This window comes from Suncus etruscus, chromosome 3, assembly GCF_024139225.1.
Source record: "Suncus etruscus isolate mSunEtr1 chromosome 3, mSunEtr1.pri.cur, whole genome shotgun sequence".
In the NCBI taxonomy this organism is placed as follows: domain Eukaryota; kingdom Metazoa; phylum Chordata; class Mammalia; order Eulipotyphla; family Soricidae; genus Suncus; species Suncus etruscus.
Window position 1 is genome coordinate 54,457,096 of NC_064850.1, and position 26,981 is coordinate 54,484,076.

General features: G+C 34.1%; 1 non-coding gene across 1 annotated transcript; it reads right to left on the bottom strand.

The window, feature by feature from the left end:
* Window positions 1-5,672: 5,672 nt before the first annotated feature.
* On the bottom strand, window positions 5,673-5,779 carry LOC126005654 (U6 spliceosomal RNA). The gene has a single exon (XR_007494696.1). It is a non-coding gene; the product is annotated as a U6 spliceosomal RNA (small nuclear RNA).
* Between the last annotated feature and the right edge of the window lie 21,202 nt (window positions 5,780-26,981).

Genomic DNA, 26,981 nt, shown 5'->3' on the forward strand with positions numbered 1-26,981 from the left:
ATCCCAAAAACATTGCCAGGAGATCCCTAAGCACAAAGTTAAGAGTAAGCCCCAAGGACAGCTAGATATGCTCAAACCCCCCAAATTAATTAATTAGTTAATTAACTGTATATAGAAATAGCTACTATAGTCATTATTCCTTGGCTGCTGTTATCTGTGCAAATAGTCTTTGAAACTTTTATCAGTATTCCTTATGCACATTTATCCATGTCAAATGAAAGACTGCAGGTAAAGTTTGATGGATGAGACAAATTGTGTAAAAGATCTCTATTTTAATTTTCTTATTGAGTCAGATTATATACATATGCACTTATGAGTATTTTTATTTCAGAATACAATGCATTCCATGCCCCAATCAGTAGTTACTTTACTATAAAACAAGTCCTTCATCTCTTATAATTAGGATAACTAGTAGTATTAACATAACATTAAAGATAATGTTAGCTTCTCATACTTAAATTTATAAGTACCAAATTAGACAGATATATTAGAAATGCATTATCATAATGCATTATCATACCTTACACTTAAATCAGATCTTTATTAATACATACATTAATGCTAAAATAAAAATCACATTCTATTTCAGAAAAATAAATTATATTAATAAATACTCTTTACTTTTTTAAAAGAGAATTAGAACTATTTGGTATCAGGTTTTTGGGTAATTTGTCTCTGGTATCATGAATAAAGGCCTTTTTTATAAATTAAAATCTAATATGCTTTATAGGAAAACTACCATTATCAGCTCTTTAGCAAATCATATGTAGTGATCCAGCTGAACACTTTTCTAAATTTATACATCTTCTCTTTCCACCTTTAATTTTTCTCTGCATAAGAGTTTTTCCTTGAGTGTCAATCTTCTCAAATCATCTACTATTTTGAATAGAAATAAATATTCTAAACTAATAATTTGAATACTTACTATAAAATATATTTGTATATTATTATACTTTAAATTATCTTTTTATTTATTTTGGCAGCACTTCAGAATTACTACTGGACCTTTGCTTAGAAATTACTCCTGTAAGTCTGGGAGAACTATATTGGGTTCTGAGAATTGAACCTGGGTTGACCACATGAAAGGCAAGCGACCTACCCACTGTTCTATCACTCCAGCCCCGTTATACAATAAATGATTATACTAAGAAATACTGTATTATACATCCATACTACTCTATTTTACTAGTTATATTTGCTTACAATTCAAAGCTAAGAATGAAGAAAACATTTGACACAAGGACATTTTCTTGACTATCATCTCTAAGTAGAAAATAGTAAATAAATATGTACCACCTGTAAATTAAAATAGTTCTAATAATTAATGTCAAATTTCTTTATGCTTGAAAGTGTTCTAAATTATATTTATCTAACTAAGAATAATAAAATACAATTTTATCTTTATGGCTGAAGCTCTGGGCATTAGATATTTTATATTTCTTAGGAGAACATGAACAATTAACTTTATATTTGCTCTAAATTTTGACATAATGTTAACTTCTTAGTTATATTATCTGCAGCACTACTCTCTATAACTTTACAAAAAACAAGCATTCTTCAGAATTTTTATAGGTTTGTTTCCTAGATTGCAACAATATGCAGACAATGTAATAAGGAAAGTCTCAACCAAACGATTTACTTACTTTCCTAATGCATATAGAAATTTTACTATTCTGTAGGCTGATTAAGTATAGCAGTAAAATAAGTATGAAGAAAAACAATGCACATGCCTTAAATGAAACACAGGACAAGAGGACAAGTACTTTTTATTGGAAAAATGGCACTAGTTGACTTGCAAGATGGAAGGTCAGTGACAAGTCTTCAATTAGGAAAAAGCTCAAAAGCTCAGTAGCTACAGAGCACAAATAACGTGTGGATCACTAATGGAAGTCACTCTAATACTAAAGATTCCTATCAGTGACCTTAAACTCTTTTAAAAGTGTAAAATTAAAGATTGTGGACAATGCTAAAGACTTGTGATAACCTCTTTCCACAATGTTGTTGGTTAAATAAAATCACTACTTGAGAAATGGAATTTGATGGCAGGGTTAGGAAGATATAGGATTAGAAGCAATCCCCAAGAGAGGACAGAAAGATCATTCATGCCAATAGGCCAGTATTTAAAGAGCACACTCTTAACTCTCAAGAGCAGCTTCTCTCTGCTCTCTGCTCTCTGCCATGTAGAGAGCACTCACCTGGCACCCTGGTCTCTGTATGGACAGTTTCTACAAATGCTTGAACTCAGTTTCTTCTTCTTCACTCAGCCAGGCTAAGATATTTTAACATAATGAGTTAGGCTGACTAAAATGATGATTAAATCACATGACTCAAACATTATTATTACTTATTGACCATGACACATCCCATTCAGTGCCTTTCCTTTCTCAGTTCTGGACACTCACAGTCACTCTAAGACCCTTGCTTACAGAATATTATTCAGAATAAATAAACACCTTGAGGGCCAGAAAGATGTACAGTGGGTAGGGCACATGTCTCACATTCAGCTGACCCAAGTTTGATCCCCAGCATCCCATATGATCTGTAAGTTAATTGAGAATGATCCTGGAAAATAAAACCAGGAGTAAGCATAGAGCATAGGAAGTTGTGGCTCCCAAACCAAAAGCCCAAAGCACCCAAACCAAAATATAAAAAAACTTGAGTTGCTGAGTCTAAAGAAATGCTCAGAGCTTACTCCTGGTTCTGTACTCAGGGATCACTCCAGACAGGATTGGGGGGACCATAGCATGCCAGGGATGAAACTTAGGTTGGTCACATGCAAGGCCCCTGGTTGGTTGATGCATACCAGTGATGACTGGACAGTGCCTACCTCTGAGACCTCAGCTCTCCATGCTCTTCAATACCCTCCTGAAAAATTCACTCCTGCAACTCTCCTTTGCCATAACATAGTATATATGCTCACTCTTGTTTCTTAAAAGTACATGCTTATTATTCTTCCTCATAAATACGTATGAGCTTCCTGAAATATATTTAGAATAAGTGCAAGTCTCTAGCTCTGCTGAAATCAAAGCAGACTTCTCTTCCAACTTCTGCAGCTGTTCTCCAGCCTGTGAGTATGGACTCCTTCAAAATTTAAGGTGTTCCCATGCCAATAAGCCCTCTTTTCTGTTCAGTTATTCTAGCGCAGTTTTTTAAGACCCACAACAACTACTGAAGCCAACTGCAGCTTATCCAGGGAAAAAAATGGAGATTTACCAGATTGGATTGAAGCTTTCAAATTCCCCCATATGTGGATTTAACCTCCTTGACCACGCACCCTCTGGAGTGTTCCATGACACTGTCTTGTTTTGTACTAACTCCTTGGGCTCAGGCACAAGCCCCTTCCCTCTCTTCTTCAGGCCTTTCCTTTCCTCAAAAACTTTGAAGAGAAAGAAAATTCTGGCCTAGCATATATAACTATTGTTAAAGTGCTCCTGAGTCTAAATGCAATACAGATGCTGCAATGATTAGAATTTGGTAATGGTTCAATTGCACAGTGACATATTCTTTAATATGTAATTGAAAAACTACTTTCTGAATTTTGTCTCAATTTAAATTTTTTTTTTACAAATTGAGTGTGCATTAAAAACAAAGGACTCTAAATAAACCTGTCTGTTAATACAGTATTGTTCAATGCCTTCAAGCAAATTTGATTAGCCATTGCTTCATACTGGTCACAATAAATCATCACATTAAAGCAGATGTGCTTTTCAATAATCCTAAATTTAATTCTTTAATTGTTTTCTTCTAAATAGTGTTTATGTCTTCAAAGAATTCAATTTTTATAAATACAGTAATTTAAATGCACAAATAAAACATTATTTTTAAATAAGCATTCAAAACAATGAAGCTGAATTTGACTGTGAATCCATGCACCTTTGAAGAATCACTGTATCATTAATCTGTAATCAGCCATTGACATATTCATTTGTTGAAGAGACCTGTGTTGATAAGACAATTTCAGAAAATTAAAAATCAATGTTATAACCATATGCAGCATTTGATTTGATGCAGAGGAGAATTGGTAATAAAATCAGTGCATAGTACATAAAGACATGATATTTACATAATCTTAAACCTTCACACACAAAAATCTGAAATTAAAATGGCTTACATTTTGAAATCATTTTAAAGCTTTTATCAAAAAATAAATGCATATAAAATACCAAGCAAGTCATTGAGTATCTCTGATGTATTAAAAATTAATCCAACAATAATTTATAAAATTTTGCATTATGTGTCATATGATATGAGAAGGTAATACATCTGTAAAATAATGAAACTTGTTGCAAAATATGAAATCAAATTGCTTAAGTAGAGATAAATTCTATTCATGGAACCGGGGCAAACTTCAATATTAGCTATGTGCTGAAAGTGGAATAGGACTAGTTGGCACTCAGTTTGCCTAGGTTTCCCATTCTACAAAAGCCTAGACATAAGATTGTTTAGAATTTTCGGTATAACACCTCAAGGAACCAGGACAGAATTTATATTACTCAAACAGTGCTCTGGAGTCTATCTGTCCGCTGCTCTCCCAGAGAGCCCTGACACCAACTCAGCCAGCAAGGGAGCACCAGGAACTCAGGGGCCTCGGAAGCTTCTTCAGCAACGCTGCTCCTAACGGAGGTTGGAAAGATGGAAAGATTCTAGGCCACAATTTGAGAGTGCAGGCACACAGTCACTGTCCCCTGTTCAGAACAGTTCCATCTTTATTGAGAAAAGCAGGGTTTTATATTGGATACAAGTGGCTGAAGTGGCCAAAAGGGGTTATTCCATAAAAGGACAAAGTTAGCTGGGCTTTCTAAACAAACCTTAAGGAAAGGAGCATATTTATCTTAGGTATGTCCTGTTTTTCTAAATACAGGTGCATTCGGCTAATCCTGTTTTTTGTAAAAATGTCAAAACCAGACATACAACTTGAGCCTTTCCCTTATCATGAGTAAGTTTATCAGAGCACATTCTCTTAATGAATGAAGATGGGGGCAGGAAATGCAATACTCACATCACATCTCTTTGTTTAGTAGGTGACGGGCTGGGGAGATAAAGCAAGGGGTACAACACTACCCTTTCCAAAATGATGTTTCCATGTTATCTTTCTCTATGAACCTTGTTCTTGCCAATGTGATGGCAGAATGGTTGTTTTGAGGGTAGATAATCCCGACTTTTCAACTGTTTAGCTTGTATCCCATCAAGCTCTTTCTCCGCACCACCTTGGGACTGTTGTTTTGTCCTCGAGAGGATGCAGACAAAAGTTTCAGGGTTATAATTCCATTTATATACATTGTTCTAAGCAAATCTAAAATGTGTTAAATCAAAAAATATATATTTAGAAAAGGAGATTCTTTTGGATATCAATGAATAAATAAATGGATTTCTTTTTGCTTCTTTGTTTGTATTCTTGGTTGGGGGTGTATACCTGGTGATGTTCATGGCTCAGGGATCATTCCTGGCAGGGGACTGTGATGGTGAAGACTGAACCCAGTTTGATTGCATCCAGAAAAAGTTCTCTACCTGCTATTCTATTTCTTGGACCATAGTCAACACCAGTTAATAAAGTATTTATATCATTAAGAAATAAAACAAAAAATGTTCCACAATATTTTATTACTTAGCTTAACATCTCCCATGAAAAATGTACCTTGGAATAGTGACAGCCATTATATTTTTTTCTTTAAAAGTATATGGAACACTTCACGAATTTGCGTGTCATCCTTGCGCAGGGGCCATGCTAATTTTCTCTGTATTGTTCCAATTTTAGTATATGTGCTGCCAAAGCGAGCACAACAGCCAATATATTTAAGAAGCATAACTATGTGGTAAAGGATTTAAAATTAGTTATTTAATTTAAGTATGATAGGATTGAAATATCATTAGAATATAATGTATGTCTTATTTAAAAATAACTAAATAAATATTAAGTATTTGATGAAAGGTATTACTATGAACAATCAATCAATGTGTTAAATGACAAGTTAAATGACATCCTCAATTTTGGTTCTTTGCATTTATGAATATTCACACAATGCTAAAGTTTAAATGGTTTGGTTTGGTTTGGTTTTGGGGCCACACCAGTGACACTGAGCGGTTACTCCTGGCTATGAGTTCAGAAATACCTCCTGGCATAAGAGACCCTATAGGATGCCGGGGGAATTGAACTGCAGTTTGTCCTAGTTCAGCTCATTCAAGGCAAATGCCCTACGTCTTGTGCCACTGCTCTGGCCCCCACAACGATATAGTTTTAAAGTGACTATGAACTACTTGGATTTGTCTATGTAATATGTTTGTCTCATTGCCTTTATTAAAAGACTCATGAGTAGGAAAGTTTAGAAAATAGAAAGGTCAGATGGGCCAGGGGCCAAGGAAGATCATTTGATTTACCTCGGTTTGATCCCAAGCATCCCATATTATACTCAGCCTGCCAGGAGTGATCACTGATCTCAGAAGACAGGAATAAGCCCTGATCATTACAAGATAGTGCTAAAATCCAAACCAAACAAATAAAAAAAAAAACAATGAAGCAAGCAAGTAAAAATTTAAGAGTATAGGAAATGTAGACTTTTATAGTCAGAAATGATGTTGGGTTAAGGTTTTTTTTAACAAAACAAAATAATGTTTTCTGCAAATGTTCCTGCCCTTAGGGGATGTCTGGGCTTAATATCATGCATATTACCTACAATGGTTGAACTGACTTTTTAGAAGTATTTTTCTAAAATTGCAATTTTGTTAGATACTGACTCCACATTGCTGTTTGCTAATCTAAGGGTTTAGCATAACTGAAATCCAACTCTATTTTGTGCAGTGGGATTCTGTTTGTTTTTAATAACACATCCAAATGCAACTTTATTAATGAGACCACTGAGCAAATCCTGGAATAACTAAGGCAGAAAATACCAAGTCACATACTGTATTTTCCTGTCCCTGGGGTCTTACTGTGGTGCCTACTCATAAATATTATTTTCAATCCTGCCTAACCCTTCATTTCAAATGAAGGGGAGCACAATTTTCTACTAAAAGAATATGTCTGCTTGGTTAGAAAAAAGAAAGGCTTTTTTTTTTTATAGGATGCTTATTTCTGAGAACTGGGCGATAAGAAACTCTGGAAACTCAATAGAACCTACCCTTTTGTAAGAGACATTTGCATTTATGAGGAAAATCGGAGTTTATCAGGTGTCTCCCACTTCGTTAGTAGAAAGCAAAAGATGTTCAAACTTCTAGAAATTCTCTATTCATAAAAAAGGCAATGGCACAAACCCTATAATAAAATATGCAAGTGTAAGCACTTATAAACTGCTGACCTCATGTAAATAGGGTCTCTGTATATTAATGTACCAAGGTAAAATTGTGAAAATTAATACATAAACTCCTTTATTAAAAAAAATCAAGAGGCTAGAGGAGCATCCTCTTGCAACTAGAATGCAGCACAGAATCAACCAGATTTTGACATTCTCAGTACCTATAAAGGAAGGAAACGAGAGTTCTCAGATGAAATATTTTATCTGAGAAAGCATATGAACAATTGAAGAGAAAAGAGGAGGCTCTATTAGCATAGAAACAAGTTAATTTGAGAAGATGTCCTGGAAAATAACCTCCAAAAAACTGTAACACAAAACATAACAGCTTTTTTTTTAATTTTCTAGGAGTTGTTCAGGAAATTCATGCATATTCATGAGAATTAATTACACACAAGTAATATATATGGACTGTGCAGAAAATGAAACAGATGGTCTCCTTTGCAATGTGGTAATGAAGAGGCAGGGAATGGCCCTTAAGAAGGGTTCCACCAGTCTCTATTGTCTGAAAGGTGTCCTTGATGTTCTATCTGAGCCCAAGATGAAGAAAATGTGAACAGATAGCCTCCCCCAAGAGAGGTCAACACAGCTTCCAATCTACAAGCCTATGGGTGATCTGTTTAATGTTTCTTCTAACCTCAATCTTAAATTGCTATTTTTTTTCTGGGTGGGGCAAGGGTTTGAGTTAGGGATATGGACAGAGTACAGATAAATTACAAAAAATACTTTGGGGGCCGGGCAGTGGCGCTAGAGGTAAGGTGCCTGCCTTGCCTGCACTAGCCTTGGACGGACCGCAGTTCGATTCCCCGGTGTCCCATATGGTCCCCCAAGCCAGGAGCAACTTCTGAGCGCATAGCCAGGAGTAACCCCTGAGCGTTACTGGGTGTGGCCCAAAAACCAAAAAAAAAAAAAAAAAAAAAAAAAAAAACCAAAAAAAAAAAATACTTTGACCTTTAGTAACAGTTTCAGGACAAATCATCTATAATCTCTAAGTAGAAACAGTAAATTCCTACTTTTAATTTTCCCCAAGGATGTTTCCATTGTCTTCATTATCCATATCCATGTCTCCTCATTTTTTGGGAAAATGTATATTTCACCTTGTAAGACTTTCATTGTTTCCTTCCTTCCTTCCTTCCTTCCTTCCTTCCTTCCTTCCTTCCTTCCTTCCTTCCTTCCTTCCTTCCTTCCTTCCTTCCTTCCTTCCTTCCTTCCTTCCTTCCTTCCTTCCTTCCTTCCTTCCTTCCCCTTTTCTTTGTGGATTTGAATCACATCCAGCTGTGCTCAGGATTTACTCCTGCCTCTAGGGACTCCTCTGGGAGTCCTCAGAAGACCATATGCACTGCATGAGACCTGGTTTTTATTGTATTTCCTATTTTGACTTAATGCAATCATTCTTACAATAACATTAGCTATGTTAAACATATATTACATATTGACCCTAATCTTGACATAAGTAAAGTGCATCTTAGTATAAGATTTTGCCTGCATTACAAAGTAAGTCCACTCTTTGTGCTGTGGAGCAATCGATTTTAAAGCAGAATATGTTCTTTATATTATGCACTAACTTAACTTTAGATGTGTATATAAAAATGTAGCTATCTAATTATAAAATATAGTTAAGCAATTGTGTTTTATTTTTCTTATTTGCTTAATAGGCCACAACTGGCTCTGCCAAATGATATATCCTGTCTGTACACACAGGAATTACACTGGAAGTGCATGGCGGACCATATGGGATGCAGAGGTTCAAATCTGGGTCAGCTATAGGCAAAGCAAGCACTCTACCCACTTTTCTATAGCTCCAGCTTCAGCACTGTAGTATGCTACTAAAGTATATGGCCTAGATATTAAAATAGAGTCAAAAATATGAACTCTTGATCAAAGTATTAGTATTTATATGAAAACACCTTTATGAAGAAATAACCTTATTCCTGAAGGCATTTTTCCCTTAATCTATTTATCTATCTCCCAAAGACTTATCTCCAGATACTATCTTTGGGGGTCTATTATAAAATGAATTGATAAAAATATAAATTTTGGGGCATAAACATCTGGTTTAAGCACACACATATTGTGATTTTTTACACTAACTGCAGTGTATGCAATGGTTCTAAATCACTGCGACAGGGACTACAGAAGGAAACAAAAATAGTTGTGTCGACCCAGAGAACTTCCTAAAGATACTACATATTTGAGATTCCTCTAGCACCTTAAATCGGCTTTAATGTAAGTATTGTTGTCCAGGAAAGTGACCTGAGCTGGTGCAGTATGCAGGTAAGTACCAAGCAATGTTCTACTTACACTCTTGGAACAATTTAAACTGACAAAAAAAATTGAGGCTTTCTAGCTGTTTACAACTTTTATAAAGTTTAAAGTACTCTAGTTTTAAATGCAAACCCTTCTTGGACTCACCTTTACTTCAGTTGGATTCATACATACGACCACAGAAAACAATGAGCAGAGAATGAAGACACAGTAAAACATGCCCTTATAATGTTTGCCTTTGCCATGAAATACATTTCCTTTAGTCTTTCAAAGATGTCTGCCCAGAAAATCAAATCTGAATTACAGATACTTAAATTCTTTGTGCCCAAATAGGCAAAACCAAAGAACTACCAGTATAGCAGTTTTTAAATATATACATATATATACATACATATATACATACAGTTTTATATATACTACATATATACACATATACATACTATATTAGCTTATAGTAGAAATATTTGTCATTCCTAATAACAAATTATATCATTCTATGCTGCCTGTTATGTGGCAAGTTTATATGTGATATATATGCTCTGAATATATACATATAAAAAAGAAAAACTCCCCCCAAATTGTCAAGAAGTATATTTAAAATATGAATGTTCTTAAGTAGTTATGAAACAAATTTTGAGGCTTTAGGTAGGGTTTTTTACATGGAGATTTTCTCCTCAAAGTTTCCATTGAAGTCATGCATGTTTTAACAAGATTATCAAATTTGATGGGCAGAAACATAAGGTGTTATTTGCCATGTGTCTCACATATGTTCAGTCCATACCTCAAGAGCTCTCAGAGGTGATCCCTGAGCACAGTGAAGTCTGAGCACCACAAACTTAATACATTAACACTCCTCTCACCAAAACATAATAAAAGAAATAGAAAATATTTTGAAAAGTCAAAAAAGTAGTAGTAAATGGTGTATTAAGGAACATAATATTGGTCATTTATAGCCTGTGACAGTTAAATGTGAAGTAGCTATACTTGTAAGAGCATTCATGCATGTGTGCAGACATGTAGATGGGCTCATGAGCACTATCAGGGACTCATATTGTCCCTTAATAATGTGGTTTTGGTTTTGATGTAATCTTGAGTGACAAGATGTGTTGGGTTACTGATCCTACTCTAATCAATAATTGTACGCCACCCTAGGGTGTAATCTGGTGATAGTATATTGGATTATTCCTTACTTGGTATTCTACCACCCTAGAGTGGGACCTGATTCTTGTCAATAAAAGCAGGGGTCTGAGGAAGGCAGGGGCTTATTCTTCTGTCTTCTTCCACTGAGTTGTATTCTATCTTAGGAGCAGAAAGCTTGGGTGGTTTGAATTCCTTGCCTGAGCACTGGATTTCCTGAACCCATTCTTGTACCTCTTCACTGTGTGAATTATTTTTTGCAGATATCTACAACTGGAATTGTTCCTCCTGTCCTAATTGGACAGGGGAATGGGAGCTGCCTTTCCTGTCTGGAAGCTCGATGGGAATCAAACCTCAGCCAATCTCCTAGAGAACATGACTCTTCAAAGCTGCATCACATTTTAATTAATATAATTTTCTTTATTACTATTTATTTTTCAATTTCTTATTGAAAGTATTTCTCAATACTTTGCTCTTCGGAAAAAGTTTTATCATATAAACAACAATAAAATGCTTATTTCTATCAAGTGAGTCAGATATACCATATGGAGCATAAATTAAGTATTGCAGAATTGGGGGAAAAACTCAACATACTTATTTTCAGACTACAGAAGTATTAAAACTGTAAATGTTTTTGAAACCTGTATACAAGTAATAAAATCAAAACTAAAAAACATACTTGTTAAAGAATAATTTACTAAATAAAAATGATACACTTTGGACAGAATGATAATGAAAGCAAAACTGAGAAAAAGCAGTGTTTTGAAAGATTTAGATTACTTATGATCTTGGAAAATAATTTAAAGAACAGCGGTCTATGCTTTTTCTCATAGATTAAAAATAAGCCAATTAAATTAAAATAAATCAAAGAAATTTCTAGAAAAGTTTTATATTTTCAATTGTTTTATTATATTCTAATTTTTCTAAAATGAAACTCAACTTCCAAACCCAATATTTATTTGCTCTTTAGAGTTATTTATTTCATTTTTTTACCTTTAGATATAGTAAAATTTTGCTCCTTAAAACCTCTTCATAACTTTCATCTTTAATTCGAGTTTAAAGCATGCATATATACCTTTTTAGTATTCTAATCTGCTAATAACATCATTTCAGTTTCTGTTGTCTGATTTATCCCCTTACGATATTTTTCTATTTCCTTATGACATAATACTTTTATTTGGTGTCAATCATCATGATTTTTATATGACATAATGCTTTTTTATGGTTTATTCTGTTTGTAGATATTTTCTAATTTAATTGCTAGGTAGAATGATATATGAACAAAGTGTTTACATTTTGAAACTTATTTTAAATATATCTTGGACAGTTCAGAATATTTGTACTGGTGGCTAATAGGTCTGTTACTATTTTTGTATTCCTATTGAGTTACTTAAATTTAAAAATGATCACATTTTGCAAGTCTTATTCTGTAGTACCCTGCCTTGTTGAAGTCCAGCACATAAAATCTAGGTATCTGTACTACAGATTATTTTTGTTTGGCATTTTAGAATTATATACACAAATTTATAGACTAGCATTCAACTAAAACATTTTTTATAGAATCTTCTGTCAAACTTCTGCCTTTTGCAAAGTACTCTACCTATTTCTGCTGAACTCCTTGTATTTTTCTTAAATTCAGCAAAGCTATATACCCCTCCCTCATTTTATAACCAAATTAGAAACTACAGAAGTATCCATAAAGATAATGTATTTAAAAATTACCAGATCACTTTAAATTGTCTTTCCATTCATATTTAATATAATAAATCCAAACTGGCATTTATTGGACAAATATATGTAATCACTTTTTATGTACAAGATTCTATACAATTAGTATGTCTAACTTGGTAGTAGTTTTATACTATATTTCCAGGATTTTGAACTTCATTTTGTCTCTATTTATGCTTCTTTAAAAAGAATTGTCATTGTCATTTTATCAGCTTAGGAATCTACAAATATGGGACCACCTTTCCATTTACTGGTGAGTTTTCTCTATCACTATTTTTCAGTGAGTTTTTCTCCTTCCACAGTAATTGAAATCATTTATAGAAGTATTTATGATTTATTATAAGTGGGAAAAATGACTGAGCTATACTTCAGTCAGAGCAAAGCTATACAGTGTTGCTACGTCATTTATCCTTTATAGTTTATCTACTATTCACTTAAAAAAATTCTGAGTATATTTTGACGCATAAAATAAAATCCAAATCAGTATTATGTACCTGATAGTGTTTAAGGCTTACTCCTGGCAGGTTCAGAGAGTCATATGAGTTAAAAGGACAGAATTAAGGTTGACTGGATGCAAGTTAAGTGCCTACTAACCCATTATACTGTCTCTCTGGCCCCTATTTATTTTTATGATTGAATACGATCAAGTTATTTATAGATTAGGATGCTGACTATAGAAAATTGTTTCCTGGGTTTGGAGCAGTAACATAGTGGTAGGGAGGTTGCTTGCATGCAACCAACCAGGGGTAGACCTGGATTTAATCCCTGTCATACCATTTTTTTCCCAGAACCTGCCAGGAGTGATTTCTGAGCCCAGAGCCAGAAGTAACACCTTGGTGTAGCCCCAAAACCAAACTCCCCCCAATTTTTTTCTTATTTTGTATTTTTACAATGCTATTATTCACATATAATGGCATTATGTATTATTTAGGAAATATTGCTATGATATGCTAGTGATTTGGGCAGAAGTCTCTTGATAAACTGCTATGTTATTAAGGAAAAGAAAACCTTTTGTTTTTATTTTTGTTTTATGACCTAAAACTGTGTTCAGAAGACTAAACATTCAACTAAATATGTATCCTCAGTTACATGAATTATATTTTTCAAAGTTCAAGTTAGAAATCACGCTAAGTAGCATTTTAATCACTGACAACTGTATTTAAATAGATTATGGGCCCATGCCTATGTGTTTCCTACTTTTCCATTTGAAAGTATAAAAAAGTATGATCACAATAAATGTTGCTAATTATTTTCATGGAAATTATAATAGTGTGTGTCTGCATGTATCACTCCTGCAGCTTAAAATTGATCGGTCATATTAAGTACATGCTTGACTATTCACTTATATTAAAATGTTGCTTTCTTTGATTTGATGATAAAATTATGTTGAAAATAATATATGAAGATATGCCTATTACTGATACTAAAATATATTTTTCAATTCTATATATCTTCATTCAATGAATCTTTAATTCTTAGGATTGATTTTATTTCTTAAGCTGACAAAGTTATAATTTTAAGATAGCTCATTAATATATTTTGTCAAAATATTAGATGCAAAAATAGTCAAATTTTGATATTACCCTGAAGTAAGCATCTTTGTAAAAATGCAATTTTCTTTATTGTTTCTATAAGATTTTATAATATAAAATATAATAATACATGAATACCAATTTGAAAGCATTAGAAGCTCCAGGCAAGCTTAAAAATAAATTATGCTTCATATTTCTTCTTCATAATCTCGAGAACACCTAAAGACAAAAGTACAAAAATTGAATTGATGCATGTGAAAATCTATACAGGCTTGACCTATTTTTCATCTTATGTGTAACAATAAATTATCATTAAAAGAGCTGCTTTAGGCCTACTATCATTCATTACAGGATTTTTAAATGGAAAAAAAATTATTCTATGACAACTTTGACTTTATAGGGTAGATTTTAATCATCTCACCTGAACTGATTGTAAGCAGCATCCTTTTCCCAATGAACACTTCTGTTTGGATTTTGTAAACCTTGTATAAGAACTGCCAATTTAATTAAATTTAAATCAGGATGTCTTTAGTCCAGAACAGACTAGAAATTTAATTATGACAATTACATGAAAAAAGTTGACAGAGAATAGCAATTATATTCAAAGTTTAGTCCTTATATAAAAAATGTAAAACTTGTGGTTTTACTGAAAATTTGCTGTATTAAACAGTAATGTCTTCCTTCGATCAATTATCTAACAGTAAGATTATGATGTGAAATTATTTGGTAATAATTTTTTTGCATATATCTCTTTGTTTAGTTTTCAATAATATTTTGTGAGACACATTTAGCTAGAGTCATTTATATGATATTCTCAGAACTTTATCTTAATTTTTTAATTTTATTATATGAATATACAATTTATATACTCTGTGCTTAACAGTACTCAATTTTTAAAAATATATTTGTAGAAACTTTTTAATCTGAAAATCATTTAGGGAATTACTTAAGTAATTAAACAAAATTACAAAGTAAGAATTAAACAATAGTAAGTAGACAATTATGAAATAAAAATCCATGAGTTGTGAGATCACTCCACAGGACTAACTCCTCAGGCAGACAGGTCTAAAGAAGAATAAACGCAAAGAAATGATAAGCCAAGCCAGCCAGGAAAGAGCCATGAAGCCAATCTGCTTTTCACCTCAACATCTCTCTGCCTCAGCCAAAAGTCAGAATTGACTTTTCTTTATTATCCCAAAACAAAATCCACCAAGATGGGGCAAAGCAGAGTGATCCAAGTGGACTTTTATATATCAAAGAGAGGTTAATGGGAAATAGAAAGATGGGGGAATGTCTTTGTTTTGAGTTAATAGCTGACTGTCATCTTACAGACAACCTGATTTTCAAATAGGTAAAAGGTTAAACAGTCATTTTATAAAAGTAGTACGGGTAGAAAAATAATCGAACTAAAAATGCTCATTAACCATTATTGAAATTGTACAGTTTCTCAGCCATTATAAAAATGAAAATGAAAATACAATAATGTGAGTATCCATCAGCAATGCTAAATTTAAGATTATTAACAATTGAAACTCGGACTGTTCAGTTCAAGCACCTTGGCACACTGCTTGAAGCTCCAGCTTTTCAGAAAAACTGTATTTTATGGCATTTAACATAGACTTACATTATGTTCCAGCAAATGGACTCCTAGGCATTTTTACAATGGCTATGGAAACATATGTCAAAATAATATTTTATATGCAAATGAAGCTTTATTCAAAAGTCAAAAAAGCAAACAATCTATCCATCAGTTAAAGACACAGAATTGAAGATCAGAAAAGGCATTATAGTGTATGCCTGTGAAAACATTAAAAATAATTCCTGAAAATATTGGCATCACCAACCAACACTGAAGAAGTATGCTAAGTAACAGAGTTACAAACAGTGGGCTAACTGCAGATTGAATAAGCCTGCTGCTCAGTTCAATATTATGGTTCCTGTGCAGGAAGAAAGACTTATTTGCATGAGAAAAAAAAAGAAAAACAAACAAAATAAAACAACTTGAGAGATATGTTTGTGCACTCATTGTAATTAAAATTATGCTTACATAATATATCTGTCATGCTTTTCAAACAATATATATATATTTGTGTGTGTATATATATAATTTCAGATTTTTGAGCCATTCCCATTGGTGCTCAGGCTATATATTTATGACCCATGCCTGCAGTGCTCAGAGGAACATATGGGATTTCAGGGATCAAATCCAGGTTAGCCACATGCAAGGCAAATGTTCTACCAGCTCTAATATTTCTCATGTAGGGAGTTGGGGATACTAGTGAAATATTGGGTGAAGCTTTGAAGATTGGTGCTTCAGTACAGTGATGTGGATGTTATCAGAGGACATTAGTTGTAGTGGACAGGTCATGTGTTGATGGGGTAGATCTGGGACCCTCTCTCCAACTCTGTGACCTGTCTCCTTAGACTCAGATTATAATTTTATTAAGAACTACCTATAGCAATTTTGATTACTTCTGGGTTTCTATGTCTGATTCTTGCTTAACTTATAATAGTTCTAAAATAAAAAGATTATCCTTACTCTCAAACTTTTCTTAAGCATAATTTTAAAAATGTAAGTAATAGGGGCTGGAGTGGTGGTACAAGGCATAAGGAGTCTGCCTTGCGTGCTAGCCTAGGACGGACAGTGGTTCAATCCCCTGGCAACCCATATTGTCCCCCAAGCCAGGAACAATTTCTGAGCACATAGCCAGGAGTAACCCCTGAGCGTCACCAGGTGTGGTCCAAAAACAAACAAAAAAATAATAAAAATATAAACATCATTTTGACATATCAAAATAATCATATATGTACAAGGAATATACTTCATGCATATATATATGATATGAGTAGATAATATTAATTTAAACTCTCTTTTAGGTGTTGAAAAATAATTGTCAGCAAATGTATGTTGTTCACACTCGTTCCTACATAGTCAGCTGATATGCTTATGTTTAGCTTACTCTTGAAAGTGAAAGTCGGCAAGTTCTTTTCTTATAAGTGTTGAAAGTTGGTATTTTAAAACCAGAGTTCATCAATTTTCTTCCAAAGTGTTTTCATAACTTTAATAACTACTGCTCAGTGATAGCCAGATGTTTTTTTCCTAGGAAGGGAAATATGTTTGCTTATTTGCACATTGCCATATTTCAGTCATATTTCCTCACTGGGAGACTTTATGATCTGATGCAAAGGACTGTATTTTGTGTGAGATAGCCTTACCTGAAAATTCAGACATTTGTGTTAGCTACTAGGGCTTTAAGTAATTCTTAAAAAGAAATCTCCCACTGCTACTTGGAACTCATTTATCATTATATATTCAAGTTCATTACAATATGCTGTATTTTAAATAAGCATCTTAATAACTTGAAAATTTTTAAAATGAAATCTAAATTATCTAAATAAATTAATAGTTATAAATGGTTCCTATATTATAAAATTATTTTCTTAACTTAGTATTTATGTTTTATAAATTAACCCAGTCAATAAAACACATTTTTGACTTTAAACAGATGCTATAGCTTAAAATTATTATTATTATTATTATTATTATTATTTTGGTTTTGGGGTCACACCCAGAGGCACTCAGGGGTTACTCCTGTCTCTGCACTCAGAAATTACTCCTGGCAGACACGGGGGACCTTACAGGATGCCAGGATTTGAACGACTGTTCATCCTGAATTGGCTTCGTGCAAGGCAAATACCCTACCACTGTACTATTTCTCCGGCCCCAATGGTTTAAAATTTTTAACAAATCATAAGGCCCATTGAAGCTATAGTAACAGTATAGCAGGTAGACTACTTGCCTTGCATACAGCCTAACCAAATTTAATCCCCAGAATCCCATCAAAACCTATATACTACTGGTCACAGAGCCAGGATCAAGCCTTGCATACTGCCAAGTATGGGACACTTATTAAAAAAATGTTTAAGGCCCATTAATGACTGATTCATGTATGTGGCATATTTCAGTATAGGCTGCTTATTATCTATAGCTCAAGCTAGTCACAAAACCATTTCTCTTTCCCTGACACAGATCTTCAAAGTCTTTGAGAGGTTTTGTATTCTACATTCCACTTTCAGTTTATGGCTTGCATAACTTTATTACATTTTATACTCTTAGTTTTAAATTTTAAAAAATGGTCAGCGGAATCTTCCCCTAACAAACATATGAGATTCTTCAATGGTCTTGAATTCTGTTTTAATTTAATTTAATTTTAAAATAAAATATAATTAAAATGCTATCAAGGGACATATTATTAAAAAGATGTATGATAAATTCCTTAAATTATATCATTTGTCATTTAAAATCTTAATGTCAGATAAAGAATGTTCCAGAAGGCAAATCTTCATGTTGTGATTATGTACGTAACCAGCTTGAAGGGTGTCTTTAATATGATTCTTTAGATTAGATGAAACAGATTCTTAGAATCAGTTTAAGACATTCCCATAGAGGGGCTGGAGAGATAATAGACTAGTCAGGGCATTTTCTCAGCATGTGGCCAACTTAACTTAATTCCTGACAGAAATCTTATATACCTGATTATCACCATGAGTAATTTGTTAGTATAGCATGATAACTAACCCCTGTGAATCTCTCGAAATGGCCCAGCACCAATTTAAATAAATAAATAAATAAATAAATAAATAAATAAATAAATAAATAAAAGAGAAATTTGCCATATAGGGGCTGGTAAGAATGCTGAGTAGTAGAATGCACAAGTAGTCTCATAGACAATCAGAAGTGATCTCTGAGCACAAAGCCAGAAGTAAACCCTGACTACCATCAGGTCTGGTGCAATAATTTTTAAAGTGACCATATAAAATCATAATTTAACACTTATTGTTGTCATTTAGGGTATTTGATGTAAATATTATTTTGGTATATATTGTAGTGATATTGCAATAATCTCTTTTATCTGTTGATCTGAATGAATTTAGGCAAAAGAAAACTTTGAAAGTTTGAAAAAAAAACTGAATCATCAATCAGAATTCACTTAATGTCATTGTGGATAGACAAGTTGAGGTAAAAGTCTCAGATAATTCTGTTTGGATCTTCCACATGTTTTGCATCCACATCTATCTGAATGTTATCTTTGCTAAGCATATCAGCCCCCATAGAATTGAGCTTGTTAAGCTTTTGAAAGTAAAAAAAAAAATAATGATTCTGTAATTCATTCTTAGAAAGCCTACCTAAAAATGTTACTGAAATTTGATATTTCAACCAATTATATACACATATGGTGTCTTATTTTAGATAATTAGATGTAGATATATATGTATATATGTATATATAACATTTGTATTAATTTTTTGTTATTATGTACTAATTTTACCTGCTTTACTTATTTTTATCTAAAAATGATTACTCTAGACATCATAGTAAGCAACATGTTTCCTATATTACATTGTATATAAATACACTACCTATGTATATTTCTTATTTAAGCTCTATTTATCCTTTAGCTGTCCTTTAGTTACAAATATTTTTAAAATTATAAAAATAGCATTTATAACACAACCTTTAAATATATAAACTGAGGGATAAACTAAAACAAAAAGTGCTGATCTCTGATCTGGTAAAATATTCTCACTGAACAAGTTAAGAAAAGGTATATCTTGTGTTTATTACTATTCATTGTCTAACATGCAGATAAAACAAAATGTCAGGATTTCAAAGGAGCTGTTTCTAGGAAGACATAAAGTGAACATGATGGAATATATTTTGGAAGCTAAGTTGGATGTATATACAGAATGTAATTACAGAATGGATGTATATACAGAATATAGTCTGATGAAAATCGAACTGTCAACTGAAGAGGTTGTTATAATGAAAATATGTATTTATTATTACTGAAATTTAAAAAATATTTAGAATAAAAGCTATAACATAACCAGGCATACTAAGTTATTTATCCTCAAAGTATTTCTCTGTGGTCCAAAGTCAAAGCTCTTCACAAGAATGCTTGTTGATGTTAGGTTTCTGTACTTAGAGATCCTCATTTCTCTATAGATCCTATGTCGAAGTCAGGGTGACACTGAGGCTCTTCTGGTTTTATCTCACTATTAGGTGGGAATACAGAGAACTCTGCTATGAAAGCAGTTTGTTGCTGTTGCCAAGTCATCAGGAGCAACTTGATGCCAGGGCAGTATTAGGGGCCTTCCCTGGTAAAAGTCTGATTCCTTGTGCTGTGTATAAAACCCTACTGATTCTATAGATGAATCCAAAGTTCAGGGATGAATGACCGATTTCTGACCTTCTGAAGGCTAAGCCAATTCATGGTGACAAGTATTCAGAGTGTAAAGCCCCACTGCAAAATAACCTTGATGTGTTCCTATGTCTATTAGATAAAAATTTGTTTGCACATGTAAGATTTTCCTATTGTAATGTGCCTATGCAAAAAGGAACAATGCAACTAAAATCCCCTGTGTTGCTCTTATGTCAGGATGCTCCTGAATAAGGTCACTCTGTTATTAGGCCAAAAGTTTTTTTCCTTTCTATTTTCCCATATTACATTGTGCCTATGCTAAAACAAAAACAAAAACCCTGCCACACACACCTTTTTTATATTTATTGTATGTTTTTATATCTTAGCTTTAAATCGGGGCTCCAGCCTTTTTCATAGAACCTTGGGACACAGATTACTTTATTTTACCACATATTTCTGTATTTATATATAAACCTATGAAGAATGGAATAGAGAAAGCTGTGGGCCAGGGGCTAAGTGGTTTTGAATGCATTGGTGGGAAAATAAGGACAGAACTAAATAAGCAAGTTGAAGTTAACAATAATAGAATAGAATCAAGGGACCTATTCTTTAACAATCTAAATGAAAGGGGCCTGTTAAACTGGTAAGCTAGAGGTCAAAGGGTGGTGGAATAGAATGCACTCTGAGTCCATTGGTGGAGGGAGTTGTATACAGGTGGAAGAAAAGATCTATCTCACCATATATCCGAAATTCATCTATGAAGGACTCTGTAGATCACAATTGTTTCAATAAAATAAAATGTAAAAGAAGTCGTAATATAAGCTATATGTAGCAATATTAATAAAAACAAAAGGTAGGTGACCTAGTACCTACTATGGTGATTATGCCATTTTTTTTTCTAGGACCATTTACTAGTACCTATCAATGTGAACTTACTGAGAAAAGTGGACTTTGTTGAACCAATTAAGACATATTATGAAATCAGCTTGCAGTAAGCTTAACCCTAGAGCAAACCATAATGTGTGTATAAGAGAGACATAAAAGTATACATAAAGATGGAGAAAGAGGGGAGGAAGAACTACCACAAGCCAATGACACCTGGTGCTCTAAAATTAAGAGCAACAAAAGGATTTTGACTTCTTTCTCAGAAATGCATAAACTTGTCCTTACTTTGATTTCAGGTTTCTGCCTTCAAGAACTGGGAGAGAAACAACCAAAATATATTAATTAAAGTTGTCAATGTATAATGATTTGTTAAATAAATTGATGAATTTGTTTGTTTGTTTGTTTGTTTTAACAAATGGGCCAAAGCAATAGCACACAGGGAAGACTGTACACTGCTATGTCAACTCAGGTTCAATCCTTGAAATCACATATGTTCTCCCAGCACTGCCAGAGTTATTTCGAGTGCAGAGCTAGAAAAAACCCTGAGTACTTCCAGCTTTGGCTTATCAACAACAACAACAACAACAACAACAAAAGAAACACAATAAAATTAGTACAACTATTTTTCTATTGAAAGCAGCCAGGGAAGAATAACTTTATTGCTGAATGCATTCTTTGTGATTGCTAAAAGGGTAGATCTAAGATTCTAAATCCATTTGAGGTCTAAGGGTGAAAATTTCAATATATACCATTGGTAAGGTTTGTAACTCTTGGAAATTGTGCAACTTAAAAATATTTTTGCTCTTATTGCATACAAATATATGGTTAGAGATATTGCCTTGGGATTAGGCTATTGGAGTTTCTGTTTTCTGCAGCACTGTGATATAAGGACAAAGAGATAAATGAATTATCACCAACATGCTTAAAAGAACTTCTGATGAATAGAATTTGACACTTTGTTAGGGCAAAACAATCACATTAATTAAAGGAAATGTAAATGAAACGAACAATTTAAACATGACTAGATTTAATTTTTGAGAAATTTTGAATAAAAAATTAGTTTTTCCAGGGACCATATCCATATCCAGTGGTTCTGGGAAGATATATCATTCCTGAGGATATTATCCTTTTGTTTTGGGGGGTATGGGATATGCAAAGCTTACTACTAATTCTTTTTTCAGAGACCACACTTAGTTTTAAATGGGGACTGTATATAGTACCAGGGATGAACAGGGATTGGCACATGCAAAGGCAAGCATGTTATCCCTAATTCGTTTTCTCTGGTTCCTCTTTCACAATTAAAAGTCATGGCATACATAAACTTTTAGGGGAACTCAGACCACCAGATGTATCTATCCTCAGATTTTTCTGGTGGAGAGCCCTGAAATAACCCTCCCAGGGTTCCTCAAAAGGCCCGCTGTGGACACCTTCTTTTCCCTTGCATGGATAGTAAAGGAATTCCCGAAGAGAAAAATCTATGCGTGGTATTACATTTTCTGTCATCATTTGGCTATCTCTCCTTTGTAGAATCTCAGGCAAAATTATGGACTCTATCAAATAATTTGGCTCAGAAATTTCAGCTCTAAAGATTACTATGAGAACTTTTTTGGACAATATTTAGCAGCTAAAAGCAAAGACAATATTTTTTCTCTTTCTTAAATATGTCCTTGCAGCTTCAGTTTCTAGTAATAAGGGCATAGCCACAATACAGATACTGGGCTATTGACTCTTCTCAAAAAAAGGGAACCACACTTTAGGGCAAGGGTCTAAAACTCGCGGCCCAAGGGGCCGTTTGCGTCCCTCCATACAACATTTTGTGGCCCACAGCCGACCTTCAAATATCGCAGTATTCGCGATTATTTGCTTACCGAATAATCACAATAAAAATCGCATTAGAAGAAAAAAAATCGCATAAGACATTCGCATACCCCAAGCAGTCCCGTTCAGGGTATACAAATATTTAATGCAATTTTTTGCGATTTTTTTTTTTACTAATGCGATATTTTATTGTGAGTATTCGGTAAGCGAATAATCACAAATACTTTGCGCCTAATGCAGACATCATTTCTGCTGCTCCTGCCCGCTGTCTCTTGCATTATAGGAGGCCTACGGGAGAGAAGGGAGAGAAGTTTCTTACAGAATTAGATTTTGTCATACCTTCATCATGACTTCATCAAAGCCTGCAGTGAAGAGAAAGATTGATGACGAGCACAGACAATTTCAGGAAAAGTGGGAGACGCAGTATTTCATTGTTGAGCACAGGGGCATACCCACATGTCTTATATGCTCAGAGAAAGTTGCAGTGCACAAGGAATACAACTTGAAACGCCATTATACAACTAAACATGCTGAGGAATGTGCAAAATATCAAGGAAATGAGAGAGTCAAGCAGATTGCCAATCTTAAAGCATGTCTAATGAGGCAACAAAATTTTTTCAAGGAAACAACCAAAGAGAATGTTGCATCAGTCGAAGCTAGTTACATGGTTAGTGATATGATTGCTAAGGCACGGAAACCATTCACCGAAGGAGAGTTTGTTGAAAAATGCATGTTACAGGCTGTCCGGAAAAGAAAGGTCAGTCTAGTAAAATCAGCCTTTCTGCCAACACTGTGGCAGAGCGCATTTCTGACATGTCAAGTGACATATATCAGCAACTGTGTGAGAAAGCCAAATGTTTTGATGCATACTCAGTTGCTCTTGATGAGGGCACAGATATAACAGACACTGTGCAGCTCAAAATTTATGTCCATGGTGTTGTTGCAATTTTGAATTGACAGAGGAGCTGCTCACAATAATTCAAATGCATGGCCAGACCACCGCTAATGAGGTATTTTGGCATCTGTGTGATGCCATTGAGAATGCAGGTTCGCATGGAAGAGGTTTGTTGGAATAATAACCGATGGAGTGTCATCGATGACAGGGAGGAAAAATGGACTGGTGGCACTTGTTCAAAAAAAAAAAAAAAAAAAAAAAAAAAAAAAAAACGGGGCCGGAGAGATAGCATGGAGGTAAGGCATTTGCCTTTCATGCAGAAGGTCATCGGTTCGAATCCTGGCGTCCCATATGGTCTTCCGTGCCTGCCAGGAGCAATTTCTGAGCATGGAGCCAGGAATAACCCCTGAGCACTGCCGGGTGTGACCCAAAAACCACAAAAAAAAAAAAAAAAAAAAAAAAAAACTTGAAGAGGAGGGTGTAGAGAAGGCCATTGCTCTTCACTGCAGTATCCATCAGCAGGCCCTTTGCAGTAAATACCTGCTGTGTGACAATGTGATGTCTGTTGTTGTGAAATACATCAACCAAATCAGATCCAGGGGTTTAAGGCACAGGAGGTTCCATGCTTTTTTAGAGAAAATTGAGTCAATATGGAGATGTGCTCTATTTTACCGAGGTACATTGGCTCAGCAGGGGAAATGTCCTGAAAAGATTTTTTGAGTTGAGAGAAATTAAAGCCTTCATGGAGAAGGATGGGAATGCTGTTTCTGAGTTGAGTGATCACAAATGGCTCATGGACTTAGCTTTTCTTGTTGATATCACACATAAGCTGAATGTACCAAACAAGATGTTAAAAGGCCCAGGGCAGCTTATCAGTGCTGCCTATGACAACTTGAGAGCATTCTCCTCAAAACTTGTGTTGTGGAAATCCCAGCTCTTTCAGACGAACCTTTACCATTTCCCAGCATGCAAGAAACTTGTGGATTCAGGCATACCATTCAGTGGTGAGAAGTATGTTGATGCTATTTTTAAGCTAGAGAAGAAATTTGATCACAGATTTGCAGACTTCAGAAAGCACAGAGCCAGTTTCCAAATTTTTGTGGACCCTTTTTTTCTGATGTGCAAGATGCCCCTCCTGTGCTTCAAATGGAGCTCATTGACCTGCAATGCAACTCTGATCTCAAAGCCAAGTTCAGGGAGATTAGTGGAAAAGCAGACATGCATGGGCAATTTTTTAGAGAATTGCCTCCCAGCTTCCCTGAGCTTTCCTGAATGTTTGAGCACACCATGTGTGCTTTTTGGGAACACATATTTGTGTGAAAAGTTATTCTCTACATTGAACTTTAATAAGTCAAAGTACAGGTCTAGACTTAATGATGATCATCTTCAAGCCATACTGAGGGTCTCAACTGCTTTCTCTCTAAAGCCAAATGTGGTTCAGATTTGTGAGAAGAAGTGCTGTCAAGCCTCTGGCAGTAAGGAATAGGCAAAAAATGCCATGTTCAGAAAAACTGTTCATGATCTTCACTCAATGTTCTATTCATGTTCAGAAGAAATAATAAAACTGTTAATAATGATGTTTGAGGACTTTTTTTGTGAAATCCCTTATGAGGCCCTGCCTCATCCTGACTTTGCCTCCTGCAGCCACCAGGTAAATTGAGTTTGAGACCCCTGCTTTAGGGGATTTGGTTCCTTCCTTTACTTGACCTCTAAAACAATGGAGCCTAACTCAGCAAATATCATGTTCTTAGACTTTTTTCTACTTCTTAATAACCCCTAATTTCACATTTGAAAGAAGCTTGCAAAGAGCTGCCTGGATTTATAACCTTCTCTTTTGTAACTCAGAATCCTTATGGCTCACATCCATAACTCAAGTATTATTTACTATTAAACCTTTTTTTGTGATTGTAAACATTTTTCTCTATACTTATAACTGGTTTTCCCCCTTATAAAGCCTCCTGGTTAAAGATTAAACTTGTAGCATTCCTGCCAGTAGATGTGTTGACCCCACATACTCTGTGTGTGGTTTCATTATTTCATATTTGGCCGCTTGTGTTACCCGTTTTCCTCTCAGGAAGAATTTATTCCCCACTAAAGATGCTGAGATGCAGGACACCTGCAGCAATTAAATATAAATTCTTCTAAAATATTTTTCTTATATTTTAAGTTATTTATTTTTAGTTGATTTAACTTTTTGGGTTGTATTTGTGAAAGGAAGCATAACATTTTGAAATAGATACTTGGATTCTGATCCGTACACATGTTTGGATTTTGGTAATTTGTAATAATCTTTTGTTATTCTTTGAAAAGGCAGTTGATTTTAAAATTATCCCTAATATTTTTACTCAAGCAAATTTAAGTGAAAGAATGATTTAATAAAATTATGCTTTATAAGGACAATAGTTTTAACTAAAATTATAATTGAAAATATATTTTAGTATATAGACAATGATACATGAATTGGAGTGTCCTTGAGAGATGTCTATTGTTCTTCCTCCTTGGTTATAACTTTCTAACCCTGAATCAGTATGTGTGATGACTATATGCAGACAGCTGGCTAGTAAAAAAGATGATGGGTTACAGCTGTGTCGAGAGAAAAGGGAATTAAAAACCAGTAAATGAAAATTGAGTCCCATGTCAACATATTTTAAAACCAATGGAATTATGATCTATTCTTATCTGTATCAATGATGCTAGGGAATATACATATGGGGCATCAGGCAAACAATTCCAATTTACTCAAAGTATAGCATGTGAACACCCAAAAAATAGGTCCTCATAAAATTAACAAAATTAAGTTAGATTAACCATAATAGAAACCTAGTAAATTCTGCCTTTATCTTCCATAGATGCTGTAACTTAATTCCATAAAGTGAGTAGCTTCTGAACAATAGGCATTTATTGAAATGACCGTGTATAAAATTTTATTTCTAAAGATTGAGAAGTTAAAGATGATAACACATGCAGTGTCGGGTGAGGACATGTTTGCTCTTTCATTGCTTCATTGATAGTTGTCTGTGGTAGGACCAGTCTAATCATTTTAAGAACACTTATTTCAATTTCCATTCCTTAGGGATGCCCCATTATGAGTAAGCTGCTTTAAAGAAAACATTCGCAACTACCACCACAATTGGCCTAAGGTATGATCAAATGCATTCTGGAGTAAAATACCATTAAATCTTTTCCAATTTCCAGTTAAAAATAGAAAAATTAAATTTTGAAATTATGTAAT